At 60.4% G+C, this 12,960-nt stretch overlaps 1 protein-coding gene across 8 annotated transcripts in view; it reads right to left on the bottom strand.

Annotated features, from left to right (window-relative positions):
• GTF2IRD1 (GTF2I repeat domain containing 1) overlaps window positions 1-10,824 on the bottom strand; it is a 114,327-nt gene extending 103,503 nt beyond the window's left edge. For all 8 annotated transcript variants that reach the window (XM_060078241.1, XM_060078244.1, XM_060078243.1 and 5 more), the window contains exon 1: window positions 10,586-10,824. The gene's annotated coding sequence lies outside the window, so the exon portion shown is untranslated. The remainder of the gene's footprint in view (window positions 1-10,585) is intronic.
• Window positions 10,825-12,960: the final 2,136 nt, after the last annotated feature.

The raw sequence follows: 12,960 nt of genomic DNA, 5'->3' as shown, positions 1-12,960 counted from the left end.
GGAGTCATCATGGGTCCTGACAACCAGAAGGGACCCTACAGATACGGAGATGTAATTTTCTGAGCCAAAAACAGGGCAGAGGGCGGTGCCAAGATCGCGGACCTTCCGGGATGTTGGGATGAGTTGTGGAGACGGTGTGGAGAATTCTGGCAGCTGTCAGCCCTCCATGACCTGGGGTCGCCCAGTCTGCCCTCACATCTGCAGCAGCAGATGCCAAGCCAAAAAAATGGGAGCAAGGAGGCACTGGTTTCATTTCCAAAACAGAAACCCTGTCTGACGCCTGGGATGAGAAAATCACTCCTCTTCCAAAGTTCTGTCCCTGCAGAGGGGCAGGCCGGCAGGGAGGGGTCCCAGGCACTGCCCCTGGCATCCCTATGTCCCCTCCCATTGGGATCCGGGGTCCCGGCCCTCCAAGGCCTGCAGAGTGAGAACCCTCCTGGTAGGACTGACATAGCTCTGAACTGGCTCCCCAAGGTGGGTGGTGGGCACCTGGACCTTAGCCAGCACCAGCTCTGTGCCACGCCCACCTGCCCACCACCCCACGTGCTCACGGAAGCCTCGAGAGCTCTCGACAGCGCCATGAGGACGGACGCGGCCCACACAGGCAGTGACTCAACATTACACCAGAGAAATGTAGCACCCGCATCACCAAGATTGGGTCCACCTCGTACCAGGAGCGTCACTACCCACGATACTCCACCTGCCCACCCCTGCCCCCGGGCTCCAGGGGGGTCCTTCCAGTTCGTCAGCCCCATTCTACAGATCCCAAGGACGGAGTCCGCTGGGATTTACCCTGGACACATAATGAGGCTTGAGGTTTCCCCGAGGTGACACCATGAGCTCCCGGGGGCAGAAATCAGTGCCCCTCTCTCCTGCTTGGTCCCAGGGGCCATCCGCCTACACTCTATTGCATCAACTGCTCAGCAGCCTCCTGCCTCCCGCCTCCGAGCAGAACCTACAGCCACCAGGTCCCGCTGCGGACTCTCCTCTCTCCTCACCTGGGGTGTTCCCCGTACCCTGATCACTCTCACTCCCTCACCCCACCCGCCACGGTCTGCCCCCAGACCTCCCGCCAGCTGCCCTGCCTCAATGCGCCCACACAGCCTCCTGAAGAGGAGGCCCGGGGAGGCTCCGGGGCACCTGCCAGGGGACAGGGAGCCCTGGACCAAGAGTCACGAGATGTGGGTTTGGATCCTGATTCTTGTAACCCGGGGACCTTAGCCACGTGTCTTCCCAGCCCTGGGCGTCGGCTTCTCCATCTGAAAAGGAAAAGAGGTCAACGTATCCCGAGGTCTCCTCAGCTCTAAGGGTTGTGGCACACCCCATCCAGGAGGCTCAGGAGTAGGGGAGGGAGAAGGGTGCCTGAGGAAGGTGGCACAGGGGCTCCCACAGGAGCTCTGGGCCCCAGCCCTGGGCAGAAGTCACATCCTGAAAGACAGATCCCGACTGGTTGCCAGGGGATGGGTGTGTGTGTATCTACTTAACGGGCCAGGACTTCTTTTTGGAGTGATGAAACGCTCTGAAATTAGACCATGGTGAACACTGCACAACTTTATGAATATATGAAAACACACTGCAGTGTACATTTTACTTTTTTTTTTTTGGTCGCACTGTGCAGGGATCGAACCCAGGCCCCCTGTAGTGGAAGCACGGAGTCTTAACCACTGGACAGCCAGGGAAGTCCTGAAGTCTGCATTTTAAAGGAAATAATTTTCAAAAAAAAAAAAAATCCAACGTGCTAGAGAGGAAGAGAACAAAGTCCCTAAAGGCACCACTGAGCCCCAACCCGAGGCTCTGAGGACCTACCCACAGGCTTCTTCTTCGGGGGAATACATAAACCCCCCTTTGTTTACGCCTCTGTACTTGGGTTTTCTATTACCTGGAGCCAAACACGTAACTGATGGTCTCGTGCCTGTGCCACCCGCCGGGACTAGAGGGGCTCCGCACACTGGGCAGCATGCGTCTGAGGCTGGTGGTCAGGACTCAGCTGAACGTCAAGTTACTGGGCACGGTCGCTGCCAGCGGCCTCTGGATCACCACACAGATGTGTGCACACACACGTGCATGCACAAAAGCGTGTGTCTAAATAGTCCAGGGGATTAACTGTTCTGAGGCTTCACACCTGTGCTCTCTCCACATGCACCAGCTGCACTTCACGGAGGGGGAACCCCCCAAACTGGTCTGCACACAGTGCCCCCCACCACCATTGCCATTACCCTCTGGATGCTTCTGAGAGGCACCGCCAGGCCAGCAGAGGCAGCAACTGGGGACAATGGGGTGAGCCTGTGAGAGCTGGGATGGAAGGGTAGAAAAGCCCCTTGACCTTCCAAGGCCCCGCCCCACATGTCCCGGCACCCAGCTTGCTCCTAATTCACTTAACAAGTTGGTACAGGACACTCACTGTGTCAGGCAGCGATCTGGGGGCGGGGATGCGGAGGGAAGGGCGGCACGGCCCTGACCCATTGGAGGGAGACAGACAAGTACAAGGCCAGTTGGAACACAGCAGGTGAGGGGCGCCGAGCTGTAGGAACACAGAGGAGGGGCACTTAGCACAGACCCGGGAGGGGACATCAGAGAGGGCTTCCGGAGGGAAGTGACATCCAAGCTGGGACCTGCCAAGAATTAGCCCAGTGAAATGGATGGGGAGCAGTAAAACGTGTTTAAAGGAGAAGCAGTAGCACATTGTGAAGCAAGACGGGAACGCAGTATGTTCTGAAAACTGATGAAGCTCATCATGGCTATCATAGAAACAGGCAGGGCCTGGCTGGGAGTGAGGCAATCAGATGAAGGTCTTAACCTGGACCCAATACAAGGCCCTCCCCCAAGTTGGTCCCCGCGGAAGGCCTTCTGGAGTGTCATTTCCCATCTCTGGACCCTTTCCTACACTGCTGCCCCCACCTCGCCCCACCCCAGAATGCCCACCCCAGGCTACTCCTGAATCCCACCCGTCCTCCAGCCACCTCCTGAAGGCTGCCCCCAGGCCCACTGGGAAGTACAGTGGGGCCCATACCCCCAGGTAGCCCAGCACCAAGGTAGGGCTTGGCATCGGGATGCCTGATCACCCACCCCAAGGGTCTGAGAGGTGGACAGGCCAAGGGGACTAAGCACTTCTACCCCTGGGGTTTTCCCAGCTTACAGAAACAGAGACTCAGGCACGGCACAGCCCACGCTCTGAGGGGAGAATAGGCAAGAGCAGAGCAGGGAGTGACGGCGTCCAGTTCCTCTCTGGGCAGGCCTGGAGCTCTCCAGGGGCCAGCCTCTGGGATCATCGTGTCACTGGGATGGGGACCAGATTCTCCCAACTGAACAGGCGGATCCTCCCAAGAACCCTGTCATGCAGGGATAACCACCCTCATTTGTTCAGATGAGGCTCAGAGAGGGAAAGTCACTCGCCTGAAGACACACAGCAGGTGAGGGGTAGCACTGGGGCTCGAACCCTTGCCTGTCTGGTTTCAAAGGCTCTGATGGTTAAATGGCACCCTGCTGGGAAGTGGGGAAGCTCTAAGGAAGCCAAAGGAGCCTGCCCGCAAGGAGGGCCACTGGCCTCCCACCCAGGGCATCCAGGAGCATCTCCCCGCCCTGGATGTGCAGAGAACAGAGCATCTGAGGCAATGGCTGGCTCCGGGCAGGCGGGTGGGCAATGGACCAGGATCAGAGGGAGGATGTGGTTAGCCTATCCACCCAGAGGGCTGCACCCCCAGCCAGGGATGTGAACAGGGGGGCACCTAGCTCCTTCCCAGAGGCCCTACCTTTCCCAAGCTGGGCCTCTCTGCTGAAAGCCACCACACCTGAAAAACCAGCTCCTGGATAAACATGAGACACCAGATGGGCCCAGTCACAAGACCCCCTTGGAGCCCGCCAGGACCACCTTGGAGCTGGCTGGGTGGGTGGGCAGGCAGGAGTCCTGCCTGCTCCAGGGAGCCACCCAGGGGCATCCGAGGGCCCTTCTGCACAGGGCTAGCCTGCCATGGTCCCTCCACCAAGCACAGCCCAAGGGTGGGACTCAGGGGTCCAGCTTTTGAGGACATGGGGGAGGGGACAATGGTGGGGTGGAGGGGGGGCCAGCTGGCTTATCAGGAAAAGTCAATGACTTCCTCACAAGCAACAGTTAAAACCCCCCAAACCTCTCAAGACACCCATGCAGGCCACGCTGCTGTCACCCATAGTGCTCCCTTTCCTTAGGAAGCCACGACCCCTGGGGGGGCCCCCCTTCACTCAGGGACCGCCATTCATGAGCCCACAGGCAGTGCAGCCTCCGTTTTCTAGATGGTCAAACTGAGGCTCAGCTGACTGGCAGCCATCCAAGCCACGCGCAGCAGGCAGGCGGCAGAGCTGGAATCGGCCTGACCAGAAGCTTCTGTGACCATCCGAAATCTCAGTGCTACCGCCCACATGAACATTCAGAAAAGCCACAGCCAACTGTGGATCTCAGATGTGTGTCAACCAATGTTTCATTCAGAGCCCTAACAGGTAACTTGGATAGAAGTGGCCCTACTCCAACTCAGAGGGGGACACAGGGTGCTGGAAGCCCGCATGTCCCCACCTCCTTCCCCCGTGGGGTCCCGGGCTCTGTGGAAGCCCAGTGGCTTGTGTGACCCCTGCTGAGTCTCATGCTGGCCCTGGAAACCAGATGCTCTGTTCTGTTCACAGATGACCACGCTGAAGCACAGAGATGTGGTGTCACTCACCCGAGGTCACACAGTCCCATTCTGTTTGACCCTAAATCATGCTCCTGCCTGCCCTCCTTCCAGATCCGCTTGTTTCAGGAAAACACAGAATTTGTATCCCAAACTATAGAGCCGCAGAAGTGGGGACCAGGGACTCACTGCCAGAGACCCCCAGACTCCTGGGCGAGTGGGGCACACAGAGACGGGCAAGACACCACCGGGCACAGAGAGCTTCCCTCCCTTCATGTTCACCCTCTGCCCCCAGAGCATCAATTGTCCAGGGAGCCACCTGGTTGATGGGCGGGTGGAAGACTGCAGCCCTGAGGGCGGCTGCAGGCAGGTGTAATTTCATCGGGAGCTCCCCGTCTGCACAAGTCACCAGAAACGGAGGATGAAATTCCAGCTCTGTGGACAGAAGTGTGCAGCGATCCTGGCTGAGGGTCAGCTCTCAAAGCGGGTGGGGAGGGGGTGTCTTTGTGAACATGAGGAAAAGATACCCCCTCCTCTGGGCGGCCCCGAGCCGGAGCTCAGCTCTCCTCCACGAGAAGAGTGGCAGAGCTCTGTGGTATAGCCGTGCCGCGGAGTACTACTCAGCCACCAAAAGGACCAGCTCCCGATGCCCCGACAATGCATTAGGTGGAATGGAAGAAGCTAGACGCAGGCCGCATACCGCGTGATTGCATTTATGTGACGCTCTGGAGGATGCGAAGCCATAGAGACAGAAACCAGATCAGGGGTGGCCAGGGGCTGGGGGAAGGGAGGGGCCTGGCTGCATACGGGCTTGAGAGAACCTTTGGGAGGGATGGAATGTTCTATGTCTTGACAGGGGCTGGGCTATGTGAATGCATGCATTGGTCGAGTTCCTTGGACGGCACACTTAAGCCCTGGGCATTTCACCAGATATTCCTCATCCCTTGACAATATATATGATAACACGTGGGGTGAGCCCTTCCTACGTGCAGGCCCGGGGCTGGATGCCAGGACCTGAGACCCTGCAGACTTGGTGCCTCTGCAAGTTTCTCACTAGCTTGTGGAGTGACCGATGGATGGATGGACAGATACAGACCCCTGCCATAGGGCAATTCTGCCAGTAGCCAGAAAACGTACCTTGAGACCCCACTAGACCCCACCAGCAAACAGGCCTGGCCCTGCCCAAGCCTCCAGGAGAGAAGCAGCCTGAAGAGTCTCCTCCAGCTACAGGCCAGGAAGGCACATGGCCTCAGCTGTCCCTCCTTCCCTGACCACACAGCCAGGCTGGGCACCTGTGAGCTGCCCAGGACCCCAAGCCCTCAAGCTGGGACCTCTCGCCTCTGGCTTCCCACCCCGTCTCCACTCCAGACCTGCAGCGGTGTGACCCACCTACCCCTCTGTGGAGCCTCCACCATGCAACACTGAGTCCCCCAAAACCACAGCACCACCATCGGGCTCGGGCAGAGAGGGGGCATCACTGCCACTTTACACACAAACACACAGCCAGCTGGGGGGAGGGGACATGGGTCACTCCCTGGCCTTGGGCCCTCCCGTGACATTCCAGGGGCCTCAGTGCAACACAGGGGCTGGGGCTTCTGCCTCCGATGGCGGCATGGCGGCATGGCAGCGGGGAGGTAATTCCCAGCAACCAGCGTGCTGTACTCACCCGGCATCCCTTTAAAGGGGACAACCCCTCAAACCTGTGACCAGCCCAGCAAGGACCCTCCCGTACCAGGGGCCCCAGAGGCGCAATCTCCAGCCTTGGCGGGGGTGAGCACCAGAGAAACAGCCTCCCAGGGCTCAGGCCTGGCTCTGCAAATCCTAAGTCGGTGTCAGACAGGGCGACCCCGGCAACCTCCCTGCTCCTGCCAACACTTCTTCACACACCGTATGGACCGCAGTGGCACAGAAGACTCTGAACACCAGGGCCTCCCAGACTGGGGATCCCTGAGGCCCCACACTACCCAGGCCTAACAGGAGATCTGGACGCTTGGACCCCAGACAGGAGAAAGCCCAACCGAGGAAATCAGAATCGCCGCTGCCTGATTCAGACTTGCTCTAGACCATCCCCCGACCCTCAGGTTGAGTCCTGACCCCAACCCCAGGCCCCAGCCACATCCTGAGTCCCTCCCTAGCCCCCAACAGTCTCACTGCCCAGAGGCCGCAGCTGAAAGGTTGCCAGAAAAAAACACAAGACCCCCAGTGCAGTCTGAACATCAGGTAAACAGGAAGTAAATTTTTAGTGTCATTTAGAGCCCCAATACTGCATTATCTGTCGCTTATCCGAAATCCAAATGTAACTGGGTGTCCCTCTTTTAACTGGCTAAATCTGGCAGCCCGGAGCAGGTGGTCCTGAAGGAGGGAGACAGGTGGGCACACAAATAGCTGTGGGTCAGCCAGGCCCAGCTCGGGACCAGGAGGGAGTTCGGAGCGAGAGTTCTGCTCCCTGCCTGGCACACCCCCGCCAGTCACGCCAAGCCCGTGCCTGGTCAAAGCAAAGCCTCACCCAACTCATTCAGGAAACCTAACTCACCCCGAAGTGAACAAGGGCTGGGCCCCATGCGCCAGCCTCCCCCAGCGCTCTGAGCCTCTTTGTGTCATCAGACATACCCCATAGCACTCAGTCTGAAGCGACGAAATATCGACCCCAGTGAGACAGTCCCAGCCAGACATCCTGCAAATGAGGAACCTGGGCGCCCAGCGAGGCTGGCTCCCCTTGGGACTCACCTGGACACCCCAACATTTACACTCAGAAGTTTCCCCTGTCACCCTGTCACCAAAGGGGTGACACGCCACTGTCTTCAGACCAGGTTTGTCTCCTTCACTCCTCCCATATAAAACAATCCTCCCCACCGTCTGCCCCTGCTTGTGAATTCCTGCCGGGAATTCCCTTCCAGTCACCGCAAGGGGTCACATCTCATAGGCCCCACATCCGCCTGGGGGATCCCGAGCCCTCGGTCCTGGGTCTCGCTCTGCTCTCCGGGACTTGTGAATTAACCCTGCAGCTCTCGTTCCCAGTGCCCCCTGAGGCCTCCACAGAACCCCTGGAGCTGGCACACCCTCCTGGTCTGTCCCAAGGAACCTGGCTCTGTCCTGGCTGCAGGGCATCAAAGAGAGAGATGTCCGCAAATGGCTGAGAGTCGGAGGATCAAGAGACGCCGGATGGATGACGCTCGGGGAGCAAAGCCCCAGGCTCAGGTTTGGGGGAGACACAGGCTGGGGTGATGGGGTGAGGAGCCTCCCAGAGGATGCGGGGCAGGAAGCTCAGGGAAAGACCCTGGGATCCAACCATTGTGGGAACCTGCCCCAGAGATGGGAATTCAGGAACAACACGAGAAAGTGTGCTTAGCAATTCGGACCCTGGGGCAGGACTTCATTCATTCATTCACTCAATAAGTATTTGGGGACCAGCCCTGGGGCACCACGGAACCAAAAGCAAGCCTCAGTCCCCACCCTGTCCCTAGTACAGTCGGGACCTGTAACACTTGATTAAGATCAATGTTGGGACAGGGGAAGGACAGAATGTCATGGGGACACAGAGGTGGCACCTTGGCCAGTCCTGGGAAGGTTTGGGAAGGCTTCCGGCTGGAGGACATGACAGACTCAGCTGGCCTGACCCAGCTGAGTCCTGACCGAGGAGAGGAAAAAGGCAAATTCTACAGCTCTTACCCCCCATCCTCACCAAGTGGGGCCATTTAAGGAAGCCCTGCCCCCGCAGGTGGGAAGAACCTCTGAGGTGAGAGGAACGGCACGTGCAAAGGCCATTCAGGAAAACTGCAAGATTGCAGGTTTCAAAGAATGGGCCCAGGAGGCAGCGGGTGGGCAGACGAGAGCCAGAGGACACGAAGCAGAACCTGGAATGAGGAGGGACCAGCAGATGCGGTCTGTGGTCCCAAGGTCACGCTTAGGACACGAGAGCCCCAAGCTGTCACCCAGCACATCACCCTCAGATCCTCACCCGGGGTCTCCAACAACTGGACCATTACCAAACTGGGGACGCCCTGGGTGCTGGAGACAGGGAGGCTGCAAGAACAGTTGTCTCCGAGACCCCTATCATTACGTCTGCCTTTCCGACTATTTCCAAGCATCAAACAACTGGAACCACGTCAGAAGGCTAGCCAGCTCCGGGAGACTGCCTTAAATGAACAGATGAAGCACACTGCAAATAAATGACCCTTCCTCCAGCATCTAGAGAACGGTCCTCTTAAGTAGGTTAAGACTGCCCCTACAATGCTACCTTCCCAGACCCAGTTTTGCAACCTTTTCCCCCCAAGTCCACCCACATTTTGAACGAGTGGTCAGTGAGTGGCGGCCGAGTCCCAACCCTGCCTTGCTTCCTCCGCTGGGGTCCTCTGGGACCCTTTGAGCCAGAGCCACAACTTTCTAGGTCACCCTCGGAGCAGGGTACAGAATGGGGTGTGGTCTTAAGCTCCCCACCTCCCAAAAGCAGATTGGGTGCTCCGACATCCTGTCCCCTTGGGGCCAGGTCTATCCCTTGGTCCACAGGTCCCTGTTCAGAAGAAGGCAGAGTGTACCCCCCACCCTCCTGGACCCCTACTCCTGATGGCCACCTGACCGTCCCCATCCTTTCTGCCCTTGTGCCCGGCCCCTCCCTGCCAGCAGTCACCAGCCTCCCCACCACCACTGCCTCTCACTCTGAATAAATAATCGATGCCGATGCCCTTACCCTTTGGGAATGACGTTGCTGAAATAAATGGGCTGCTCAGAGGCACTTCCCCAGCCCGGAGGCCCCAGGTCAGTACCAGGGAGCAGCAGTCCTAGCCACCGAGCAACCAGACACACGAGGGAGACGATGGCCAGTGGGGTCAGAGCAGCTTCTGGCCACCCCTTCCTTCTGCTGTGGGCAGTAAGAGAAGCCCCCGCAAATGCCCACTCCTCTAGAAGCTGTCCGGGCCTGCCCCACGCCCCACATCAACAGCACCATACTCCACCCAAGGCCATCGTTTTCCCCACGTGCTGGGCAAGGAGACCCCTACATGCCGAGCTCCCTCACTTGGGCTGTGATGTGGACACAGGAGCCTTCCAGCCCAGGTCTAGTCCTGGGAGCCTGGGTCACAGGGCCAGATGTCCAGGGCTCGAGCCCCCTCCAGCAATGCCAGGAGAGCGGAACTCTCAGATGCACTGTCCCCCTCTGCCCTGGGCCCAGGCCGGGGCATCACCCCTCTCCCTGGCCACAGGCAGGAGCTGGGGAACCCAGGAAAGGCATTAAGCCCATCATACTCAAAGCCCATCCAGCATCCTATGGCTGCTCCAGGGGCCTCCCCACCCATCTGCAGGAACTCAGAGACCACCCACAGACAGGGCATCCCCAGCTTGCTCCTCTGAAAGCTTTGCGACCCCCACAGCCATCCTCTGAGTCTCCTTCCCCCCCACCCCACGAGGAGCTCAGCTGCCACCACTCAGGCCAGCCCCCTCCCCAGGGACCCCAACAGGAACCACCGTGCCGGGGCAGTCCTGCCTGGCTGTCCTGTTCAGTCCTGCCTGAACTCAGCCTATAAGTGGGGGGCACCGGCCAGGAGACCGGCCCAGCCCAAGAAGGGCGGAGGTGGGGGGAATTAGGGGGCGGGGGCCGCGGCCTTCCCAGCCCCCTCCGCTCCCACACTGGCGCCCGCCGTCTGGGCAACACAACTGACCTCATTCGCCAACTGCAGCAGCCTGCGGGCGCCCGCTGCCCGCCCCGGGCGCCCCTACCTCCGGAAGGGCCGGGGGGTGACAGCTCCCGACTGCCACCCCCTCCTGGCAGGTGGGGGCGGCCGTCCCTCCCCTCCCCCGGCCCGAATTATAATCCCAGTCACGTGCCTCCCAATTCACCCAAAAGCCGGACCCAGATTCTGTAACACCTTGAGGGGGAGGGGCGGGGGCCCCGGGGGGGGGGAAGAGAGGGGAGAAGGGCCTCGGCGCCCGCCCCCCGCAAAAGTTTCTCCTACCTTGGAGGATCCCCAAGCGCTCCTGCCAGCGGCGCCCCGGCCCCGGCCCGCGGCCAGGACTCAGACTCCTGCCGCTGCCTCCTTAATTAATCCAGGAGAATGGGGGAAGGAGAGGCAGAGGGAGGCGCGGAGCGGCGGAGGGGGCGGGCGGGAGGAGAGCTGGGCGCTGGGCGGGGAGGGGGCCCGGCGGGGGCTCTCGGGCCGGCCGGGGGGCTGGCGCTCGGCGGCCCCCACCCCCGGCGCGGGCTGCGGCGGAGGGCGGGGCGCGGCGCGGGGAGCGGAGCCGAGAGCGGGAGCGCAGGGAGGCTCTTTGTTCTGTAATCCCAGTAAGATTGCCAGCCATTCGCCCCGGCCCTAATCCCAGCCCCGCGCAACACCACCCTCCATTGGCTGCCATTTACATACGGGATTAGCCCGCCCTGCCCGCCCCGCGCCCCGTCCTGGGCACCGCGGGGGGAGCGCCGTGCCCCCGCCCCGCGCCCGGCGCGCTGAGCGCGCTCCGCCGCAGCGCCCGCCGCCAGGGTGGCCCGCAGGAGGGGCGGCCCCGGCGCCCCCTGGCTGCCCGCGACGCCCCTCTGCCTCCCCAGGTCAGGCCGGGGCGGATTAGAAAGCCGCGGCTCGGCCCCGGGAGACCCGGGCACAGGAGCTGGGCCGGAGGGTCAAGGTCACTCAGCGGGCGCCGGGAGGATCCCCGGGAGACACCAGGGCCCTGAGCGACCGTAGGCCCGGCGCGCCACGCGCTGGGGAAACTGGAAGTGCAGCGGCTGGTCACCCCTGCCGTGCCCAGGTTATTTCCCGGTGGCTTGGCCCGGGTGCCTCTTTCAGCCTTTGTCCCCTGGGATGGAAAGGAAGGCAGTGACATGCTCAAGGTCACAGCAGAGGCAGTTGAACATGCCAGGTCCCATCTTGTCTGGGCAGCCCTCCTGATTCCCTCGACCCAGGCCACCCCCTTCCCCTCCATACCAGCCGTGCTAAGAGTCAGAAGCACACCTCCGATCCTCTGCAAAGCATGCATCTTAATTCATCACGAGGAGCACGGTGGTTCATAGCAGTGCCCTGAGCCCTGTGCTAGGCCCTTGCTATGCTGGACACTGTGGGGAGGGAAACAGACCAGGCAGGCCCCAACCCCAATCATCCTAGATGGAGGGAGTCAGATTGAGAATCTTCTAGGTCCTAGCAAAGCCCACTGGGGCCCTGCCAGGCACACAATGGGCCCTTGGTAAAGGCTGACCTTGGCTGGCCAGGTGTCCCCCTGGCAGGCTGTGTCCACACTGCCCAGCCCAAGGCCAAACCCAGAGGGGCCCTTGTGCCCAATGAATGCCTTGCCCACAGAGGGTATCAGCCAGAGCAGGGGATTGGGAATGAGGCCACAGTCATGCCTTCTAGCCCATGCTGCCCCGGCCTCTTGGGGATACTCTCTCATCCTCCTTGTCGCTGGGAGGCCTGGGGACACCTTGAAGCACCCTGTCTTGTGGTCCCCCTCAGACTCACATCCCCACCCACCCTGTGCTGGCCCTGGTGTGGCAGAGTGACTAAGGGGAAGGGCCAGGGTCTGGAGCCTGACCAGGTGACTTCAAATCCTGGCTCTTACCACCATGTGACCTTGGGCAAGGCAGTTCACCCCTCAGAGCCTCCATTTCCCCCTTCCTGCAGCCTCTCAGTGAACCACGGCGTGGCCTCTGCAGATAACAGTGATGATGGACACTGCTGGTTAAGCGTCTACTAGGCACCTGTATCTACTAGGCATATTACCTAGGCTATCACCATTCCTTACATGAAGCCTGCAAGGCAGTATTATTGGCCTTGTTTGTTTTTTTGGGTTTTTTTTTTTTGCGGTACGCGGGCCTCTCACTGTTGTGGCCTCTCCCGTTGCGGAGCACAGGCTCCGGACGCACAGGCCCAGCGGCCATGGCTCACAGGCCCAGCCACTCCGCGGCATGTGGGACCTTCCCGGACCAGGGCACGAACCCACGTCCCCTGCATCGGCAGGCGGACTCTCAACCACTGCGCCACCAGGGAAGCCCTGGCCTTGTTTTATAATGAGATGAAGTGACTTGCTTAGGGACATGCAGCATGTGAGTGGCATTGCTGGGACCCTCTCCATAGCCCTCATTCTGCCCACTGGCCTATGGTCCTTCCATTACATCTGCACAGACCCATGAGGTCTTGGGGGTTAGTCATGGCCTCAGTGGGCCCAGCTAGGGGAAGCTGGTCCCAGGAAGGGCTGGCTGGCTGAGCTGTTGGCTTCTGGGCAGAATGCTTCCTGGACCCCAAGTCCAGGGGCAGAGTGCCAGAAACCTCTGGACCCCGGCCGGGGCCTAAAGGATCCGAGGCTTGGTGTGTGCTCAGGACTGCCCTCTGCAGGCAGAATCCAG

Source organism: Mesoplodon densirostris, chromosome 16 (assembly GCF_025265405.1).
Source record: "Mesoplodon densirostris isolate mMesDen1 chromosome 16, mMesDen1 primary haplotype, whole genome shotgun sequence".
NCBI lineage: Eukaryota > Metazoa > Chordata > Mammalia > Artiodactyla > Ziphiidae > Mesoplodon > Mesoplodon densirostris.
The sequence above is the reverse complement of the archived record's forward strand: the minus strand, read 5'-3'. Positions and strand labels throughout refer to the sequence as shown.